Source organism: Saimiri boliviensis, chromosome 11 (assembly GCF_048565385.1).
Source record: "Saimiri boliviensis isolate mSaiBol1 chromosome 11, mSaiBol1.pri, whole genome shotgun sequence".
In the NCBI taxonomy this organism is placed as follows: domain Eukaryota; kingdom Metazoa; phylum Chordata; class Mammalia; order Primates; family Cebidae; genus Saimiri; species Saimiri boliviensis.
The window spans coordinates 86,919,148-86,928,587 of NC_133459.1; the positions used below are offsets into that span (position 1 = coordinate 86,919,148).

The 9,440-nt window shown below is 37.7% G+C and overlaps 1 pseudogene; it reads left to right on the forward strand.

Annotated features, from left to right (window-relative positions):
• The first annotated feature begins 7,285 nt into the window (after positions 1–7,285).
• LOC101029762 (calpain small subunit 1 pseudogene) lies at positions 7,286–7,914 on the forward strand (annotated as a pseudogene).
• Positions 7,915–9,440: the final 1,526 nt, after the last annotated feature.

Genomic DNA, 9,440 nt, shown 5'->3' on the forward strand with positions numbered 1-9,440 from the left:
AAAACCTTCATGGAACAGTGGATCAGGCCAAGAAGGAGGCAGCTTACTACATATATGTTTTGGCCAATTTTTGATCTGTGTGTTTTTTATTTTCATTCAGCAAAGTTTGTTTTTTGTTTTTGAGACAAAGTCTCACTCTGTCACCCAGGCTGGAGTGCAGTGATGCAATCTCAGCTCACTGCAACCTCCACCTCCTGGGTTCAAGAGATTCTCCTGCCTCAGCCTCCCTAGTAGCTGGGATTATAGGTGCATTTCACCACACCTGGCTAATTTTTGCATTTTTAATAGAGATGGGGTTTTACCATATTAGCCAGGCTGGTCTCAAACTCCTGACTTCAAATGATCCACCATCCTCGGCCTTCCAAATTGCTGGGATTACAGGCATGAGCCACTGTGCCTGGCCCTCATTCAGCAAAATTTTAAACATAAAAAATGCTTATTAGAGGATATTATTGCCTGGCCCACATTAGATAGAACAGGTGCGTACACCCTTTGAAAACCATGTTTACTTTTAGGAAATATAATTTTGAAAAATCATTTACATAGAATAGGTCCACTGAGGCATTGCTTTTAATGGCAAAATATCAGAATGTACTTGAATGTACTCCACGTAAGATTTGTAAGATAAATTTTAGTATGTGTATGAACTGGAATATTCTACAGCCAGTAAACAAATTGACAGTGAACCTCTATTTGTACTAGTAAAGAATGGTCTTGAAGAGATACTGTAAAATGAAAAAAAAAAAAGGTCGTGAAGCAATGTAGAATATCTTATCCCCAAGAAAAAATGCAATTATTATATATAAGCATGCAAATACATCTCTGGAAAGATTAATGAAAGTCTACTATGATTGGCTCCTTCTGGGAAGAACCAGGTGAATGTAGGGGTTGAAGGAACACATACTCTTCATTTTATAGTCTATCTTTTGAATTTTGTAAAGAAATCTTATTTTATCTATTCAGAAATAAGAAAATGTAAGAGACAATGCTAATAATGAAAAAATACAAAATAGTGAAATTGACTATCAGATGGTGAAATTGCTTGTTGCTTCTAGGAATTACATCAGCCAGCTAAACGAGGGGTCTAAGACTAAAATCTGAATACTAGAATGCATAAAATTTGCATCCTATTCTTGTTTTCATTTTGGCCTGGTTTTTCAATCCCTTCTATTTGTTTTGGACTAAGACATACACTTTTTTGTGGCCTTTGAAATCTCAGCTGCTGTAGCCTCTATTTCCTATCTCTGAATTTTTAAGTTTTAAGGTGTTAGAAGCACAAATGTACCAAACATGAAGATTAAGCACTGATAAGAGGGATTCTGCCAACCTTGTAAAGTCAGTAGTGGTCTCTTTGTGGTAGGCTCATTTGGAAAGGATAGTGTGCCTTTCCAGAACTGAACCCTTTGGTGGGGGATGATAGATCCAGACACACAGAGGCCTGGTGTTGACCCTTAATTGTTGAATCCAAGTAGATTCAGTTATAGTAATGAGTGGCAGACAGCTAGGCCTGACTGAGAGAATTCTGAAGATTGTCACTACAGTGGAACAGCCATAGGGTTAAATGGGATGTGGGGAAAATAATCAAGTGAAATAATACCTCTCAACCAGGAAGTTGAGAGGTAGCCCTGATAAAGTGTCACATCCATAGCCTTGATCTGAGATAATTTCAGACCCTGAACTGAGCTGAGTGGAGGACAGTATCCCAGGAAATGGACACTGTAACTCCAGGACACAAATACATGATGATAATTTCCCCCATTCTCCTCTAGGACGCCTCTGGGGCCATTTACTAGATATTCATATACTAGGGAAATACGAACACCCAAACATTTCGAGAACTCTTGGAATCAGGATTCAAGTTGCCCATGGTACCCAGATCATGGAAAGTCATCATAAACTACCTGTTAAAATAGGGAGATAGGGCATCCAGGAAATAAATATAGTCTTGGCCCAAGTGAAACTTTCTGCAATATAGTATTTGTTTCAAAGTAAAAGTAAAGTTTGTTTGACGACAAATAACTTACTTATTTTTCTGTACATCCCCTCAGGAGTATGTTAAGGCATAGGATGTGTTAAATAAGCTTCTCTTATAAACATAAAACAATAGGAAGGGGCTGGGCGCTGTGGCTCACGCCTGTAACCTCAGGACTTTGGGAAACCGAGACAGGCAGATCACAAGGTCAGGAGATTAAGACCATCTTGGCTAACACAGTGAAATCCCATCTCTACTAAAAATACAAAAATCAGCCAGGTATGGTGGCACATGCCTGTAGTCCCAACTACTCAGGAGGCTGAGGCAGGAGAATCGCTTGAACCCAGAAGGCAGAGGTTGTAGTGAGCTGAGATTGCGCCACTGCAGTCCAACCTGGATGACAGAGTAAGACTCCATCTCAAAAAAAATCAAATAAAATAAAAAAGGGTAATGTATGAATGTTAATGTTTTCAATTGGTAGAATCTCATGAAATTTCCAGAGACCTGTGATAATAGGTAGTTTGAATTTTTGACACCAGCTTAAAGTCTCTGAGGTGGTTTAAAGGCTATAAGGCCAGGCGCAGTGGCTCAAGCCTATATTCTCAGCACTTTGGGAGGATGAGGCAGGCAGATCACTTGAGGTCAGGAGTTCGAGACCAACCTGGCCAATATGACAAAACCCTGTCTCTACTAAAAATACAAAAATTAGCTGAGTGTGGTGGCACATGCTTGTAATCCCAGCTACTCAGGAGGCTGAGGCAGGAGAATCACTTGAACCCGGGAGGCAGAGGTTGCAATGAGTCAATATCATGTGACTGCACTCCAGCCTGGGTGACAGATCCTGGGTGACAGAGCAAGGCTCTGTCTAAAAAAAATTTTTTAAATAAAATAAAATAAAGGCTATGAGAAGAAAAGAAACCTGCTACAATGTCCTTCTCTAGACCTCATGTCTTACAATCTCTGTAAAACTGAGTCAAAGACAGAATTTGTTTCTGTGTTTTATATGGTGACTGAGACAAATCTATGACCTCACACAAATCTGTAACTTCATGTATCACAGTCTCTATAAAAATGTATCAAAGAAAAAATTTTTCTCTGTGCTTTCCAGAGAGGCTCACCCAGATCTGTAAAGAAATTAGAATAATTTTAGACCTTTCAATACCTGTATTTTATATCTGGTCATATCGGATACTTTCAAAACTGGATAGATCTATTTCAGATATCTTTGATGGTTTTAACAAGAATCTCATTCAATGTTATCTAAAGACTATAGTTCAAGAAAACTAAGACACTTCAGTTGGGGCACAATAAGACCACCTTATAATCACTACTTATCCTTCCTTTACTCATCATGCTTTTGCCATGTTTCAGTGGTTCAGAGACATTCTAGTGAATGCCATTTTGACAGCAATGTGGGATCAAGAGACCCCAACACCATCCTCAGACTCAATGACTCTTCAGGAGACATGGAACTCAGAAACATTTTATGCTCACAGTTACATCTTACTACATTAAACAGCTACAGATTGAAACCAAGAAAAGCAAAAGGGACATGGACCAGAGTCTGAGACCAAGCATAGGCTTGCACTTGTGTTCTCCCTTGGGAGTTGCACAGACATTACCTAATTCTCCCACTAACAGTGTGTGACACATGTCAGCCAGGGATGGTCACACAAACTTTAGTGCCTGGTGTTTTTATTAGCGGGCAGTCACATAGGAAAGGAGTGCTTATGTGGCTGATCTTATTTACTCAGACTCCTGACCCTTCAGAGGTCAAACTGGTAAGGCATATCCTAAGACTTTCACCATAAATCACATTTTTAGCAGAAAGTATCTGGTATAGTCCAAACCCTCGACATGTCCAAAACATTCTTATAAGGCAGCTTGTTCTAAGGGCTTATTGGTTATATCCCAGGAATCAGTTGTGGGCCAGACCTTTCTTACAAAATTAACCTTTTATTAGACAGTGTGAAAGAATGAAGAAGGTGACAACATGACAAAGACAAAATAAAGATTTTTATTGTCTTACTGGAAGAATATGTCTATTTTTTTCTTGACTTTTTCAAGTATAAAATTCTATCTCTGAAAGATGTAACTAGCCTCTAGCAAAATATGCTGGAAATATATGTTTTTAAAAGTAGTTTATTTTATTTCATTGTTATTCTGTGCTTAGAAACTTCCAATCTGATTACAGTGACCTTTGAACAATGTGGGTCTGAACTTTGAGTTCACTTAACATGGATTTTTTTCAACTAAACACAGTATGAAAATACATTATTCGAGGAATGTGAGACCCCTATATATAGAGGGCCATCTTTTGGTATACATGAATTCTGCTGGACTTGGGTATGCAAGGAGTTTGCATGGATTACCCACAGGGTTCCTAGAACCAAGTCTCTATGTATACTGAGGGATGACTGTAATTATTTTTCTTTATATAGGACAGAAAATGTATTTAATAAGGAATATATATATGGGACCCTTAGAAAGTTATAGCACTGATTGTAACCTGGATATGGTACAAATTTCATGGTACTAATTGACCTAAAATCACTTGATCCAACATTGGGCCTAAATTTCCTTAATGTGTTCAAAGTCAAGCTGCTGGAGTTTTTCAAGGAATAAAATAATGAAAATAAATTATCAATCACCTTTTAACAACCAAAAATCACCACTGAAACAGGCTTTGATCAAGTCTTAAATAAAAATTGACATCAAATTTCTAGGTTGATTCCCACCTCCTACTGAATCTTCTACCACCAATATCATGCTTTGTCACCTCAAATCAGTTTTAAGACATCCCTCAGGGACTCATCTTTGGTAATGAGACATTCAACTATCTTCAGTTATAGCCTGAAATCCCACACAATTTAAACTAAGCTAAAAAGAAGTTCATACGCTCAGTGGAGTTCTCTACTTCCCCAGGTCTAAGTGAGGATAGTACCCTGGTTAGCTTTGTTAGTTCAACCACATAGATAGATCTTATCTAAGGAAAGACAAGCACCATATCTCACAATTTCCAAATATCACTTAGAAACAAGTTTTGTGAACATTCTCTTTGGCCTTGTATCCTCTTATCTCCAATCTTGATTTTGAGTTATAAAAAAGAGGAACAGCCTTAGCTGCCACTCCTGTAAAATCAATAAATCATGGTGGTTCAGGTCCTAGAAAAATGCCCCAGCTTCTTCCAGGCCTGGTGATTGATGGTGCTCATGGTGTTGTGATGAAGTGGCCACTCAAACGCACTATCGGTGCAAACATCCACAAGTCATTCTTTCAATCAACCTAGAAAGTATATGGCAGCAAGAGATTAGGCATCTGCTCTTCATTCATTCATTTGTTCACTCACTATTTCAGCTAGGCTATATATAGCTAGATAGTAGGGCAAAAAAAACCTACATTTTGAAAACAGTCTTAAGTTCAAACTTCAGAGGTGGACAAGCATTTCTTTAGCAATTTTTTTTATCAGTTATGGGCTGTATTGAGGATAGAAATACTATAAATTAAACCCACTAAGTGTTTATTGTTTATTCACTAAATGCCAGGCACTGCATTCTGTTTTATGCACAGTTCAATATAGTAGTCTCTGCCCTTATAAAGATGACTTTCTGGTGAGGGAGATAAACATATAAAAATATAAATGTGACCAGGGTGATAATGTTTGCCAGAAATGGTATCAAAAGCTACAATGTAAAAGAAAATGTGGTAATTCCAATAAATGGGAACAAGTACTCTGAGTTCAGAGCAAGAAGAGAATATGTCTGACCTTTAAAAATAGCCCTAAGCTTAAAATAGCCAGTCTTTTAAAAATTTAGACAGGGTTTACTTGTAGAGATGAAGGAACCACGCAAGTGGAAAGACCAGCATAAGCCAAGTCAGGCATGTTAGAAAGTGTAGGTATTACGAAAGTTACTGTAGAATTATTCCATCCGACTGAAGCACTAAACAGGTGTGACAAAATGAAAGATGAGACTGGAAATGAGATTAGCGCATGAGAAGAAGGGATTCAAAGATCAGAAAAATAAAATTAGACATCTCAAACTATGTCAGAATTCTAGATCTGGCTTGTAGTTCTATTGCCATCAAGAGTTTATAATTTAGTATCATATTTTTGATCAAATTCTTAACATATTCTATCTGAAAAATTGGAAATAATTTATATTTTTGGGAAGAATCATATCCCCAAATTCCTTTATATTATTCCTAAAGTACTCAATTTAAATTAAAAAAAAAAACAGATAAAAAGGACTTAGTCCAACAAAATCTATTTATTTTAACATCAGGAATTCATATGGGTGTTTTCTGAGATTATTATTGAAAATTCAAACTGGGTAAATCCATTTAAAAAAGCATAAAAAGCCAAAGATCTATTTATGGACTAATTTCAATTTGTATTTAGAATAATGTACAATCAAGAGAAATTATTCATTGCATATAATACTGTAAAATTATCCCATGTATAATTTTTTTCAATGAGTCAATTTTATAATTTATAAAAGTCAGTGAATACCAGACAAACAAAAATTGAAGGATTTTATCAATAACAGACCTGTCTTATAAGAAATGCTAAAGGAATTCCTTCAATCTGAAAGAAAAGAACATTAATGAGCAATCAAAAAATCATCTGAAGGTACGAAACTCACTGGTGGAAGGAAGGACACAGGGAAAAAATATTATAGCACCATAATTGTGATGTAAAAGCTCCTCATATCTAAGTAGAAAGACTAACAGATGAACCTATCTAAAATAACAACTATAACAACTTTTCAAGACATAGGCAATATAATAAGATATAAATAGAAACAACAAAAATTTGAAAAGCAGGGAGATGAAATTAAAGCATACATTTTTATTAATTTCTCTTTGCTTGTTTATTACTTGTTTATGTAATCAGTGTTCTCAACAGTTTAAAATAAGGGTTAAAAGTATTATTTACAAACCTCATTTTAACCTCAAATCAAAAAACATACAACAGAAACACAAAGCATAAAAAGCAAGAAATTAAAACATATCACCAGAGAAAATCACCTTTACTAAAAGGAAGACAGAAAAGAAAGGAAGACCACAAAACAACTAGAAAACACATGAAATAGCAAGATTCAGTCCTTACTTATCAATGACTACATTGAATGTGAATAGACAAAACTCTCTAATCAAAAGCCATAGAGTCCCCAGCCCCAGTGATCAGGCCTCCAAGCACATTCCCCAGGCCCCTATCCAGGTCGTCTTCTCTCCCGTTGCTGCCACTGCCACTTCCCACCTCACATCCAGAGGTCCAGCAGTCAGTTCTTCAGCAGAGGCAGCAGAGCCGCCATGTTCTTCCTAGGTGGAGTCATTAGCTGCATCAGGGAGGTGGTTACACAGCACAACCCGGAACCCCTGTGTCCACACACACATTGCTCCAACACTGAGGCCAACAAGAGTGAGGAGGTCCATCAGTTCCAGAGACTCTTTGCCCAGTTGGCTGGGAATGAAATTGAGGTCAGGGTTGCAGAACTCATGAATGTTCTCAATAAGTCTGTGATCAATACGACTGAATTGAAGACTCATGGCTTTAGCATTGATACATGGCACAGCACGGTGGCTACGATGGATAGTGACACCACAGGCAAGCTGGGCTTTGAGGAATTAGAGTACCTGTGGAACAACATCAATAGGTAACAGGCAATATACAAGCAGTTTGATGTTGACTGATCAGGAACCATTTGCAGTAGTGAACTCACAGGGCCTTTGAGGCAGCAGGGTTTCACCTGAATGAGCAACTCTGCGACACAATCATCTGACACTCCTTGGGTGAAGGAGGGAACATAGATTTCAACTTTACCAGCTGCTTAGTCAGGCTGGATACCTTGTTTCATGACTTGAAATTTCTTGACAAAGATGACACTAGACCAATCCAAGTGAATATCCAAGAATGGCTGCAGCTGACAATGTATTTCTAAATGGGAAAACCAGCACTGCCCCTTCACTTGCTTAAAATAGCTCCTTCACTTGCTGTAGGAGTCACCTTGGAGCCTCAGTCCTTTCCAGTGCTGATCCCATTTGCAGTCACATCTTCATGCATCCTGCTGACCCATGGACCTTTGGTTTCTCCAGTCCTTGACGCCCAGCTTCTCAGCTAACATCTGGGGTCAAATATGTCCCAACATGCCATGCTCTGAGTTGTCCCTGGCTATAAGACATGCTAACATACTCTGACAACAGTCACCCCACCCCACCATATCCATGTCACTCCCACTCCATAACCTCACTCTTGTACCTGTGCCAATATCAACACTCGTATTGTTCCCATGCCCCAAGGGCCCTCTCTCAGTTCTGGGAGGATGACTCCACTCCTTACACACCCTGGTCCACCCATTCACAGTTACTACCCACGTAACCCAACATCAGGCTATTCCAGTCCCACATGTTCCAATGGTTTTGTCTGTATTCTGCTCCTAGCCTGCCAGGCTCAGGAGGAAGAAAATACATTCCAGTTGCAAGAAAGGGAAGAAAGGAAAGAAAGAAAGAAAGAAAGAAAGAAAGAAAGAAAGAAAGAAAGAAAGAAAGAAAGAAAGAAAGAAAGAAAGAAAGAAGGAAAGAAAGAAAGAAAGGAAGGAAGAAAGAAAGAAAGAAAGGGAGGAAGGAAGGAAGGAGAGAAGAAGGAAGGAAAGAAGGAAAGAAAGAAGAAAGGAAGAAAAGAAGGAAGAAGCAAGGAAGGAAGGAAAGAACAGAAGGAGGGAGTGAGGCTGAATGGATTTTTGAAAACCAAACCACAATAATCTGTTGTCTGCAAGAAACACACTTTACCAATAAAAGTACACATCAAATTAAAATAAATGGTTAGAAAAAGATATTTCATGCCAATGGAAAACAACAAAAAGTAAGAGTAGCTATACTTAGATAAAACTGATTTCAAGACAAAAACTATAAGAAGAGACAGAGATGGTAATTATATAATGATAATGGAGTCAATTCAGCAAAAGAATAGCACAACTGTAAATATGTATGCACCCAACACTGGCAGCTACTCATGTATTGGGGTCTCTCTCTTTGGCTCTAAAGAGATAATAGCTGGAGACTTCAATACCCCACTTTCAGCATTGGACAGCTCTAGACAAAAAAATCAATAACAACAAAAAAATCAGACTTAATCTTCACTAGAAAACAAATGCACTATAGACCAAACATTTCATCCAATGGCTGTACAATGCACATTCTTCTCTTTAGCACATGGATCATTCTCAAGAATAGGCCATATGTTGGGCCACAAAACAGTCTAAAAATTGAAATTATAACTAGAAATGAATGATAAGACAATCATTGAAAACCAAACCTATATCAAAAAAGCAGAAAAATGACAAACAACCTAATAATGCATCTTTAAAAACTAGAAAAGCAAAAGCAAATCAAATACAAAATGAGTAGACGTAAAGATATAAGAAAGATCAGAGCAAATATAAATGAAGTGACAAAAAAAATACAAAAA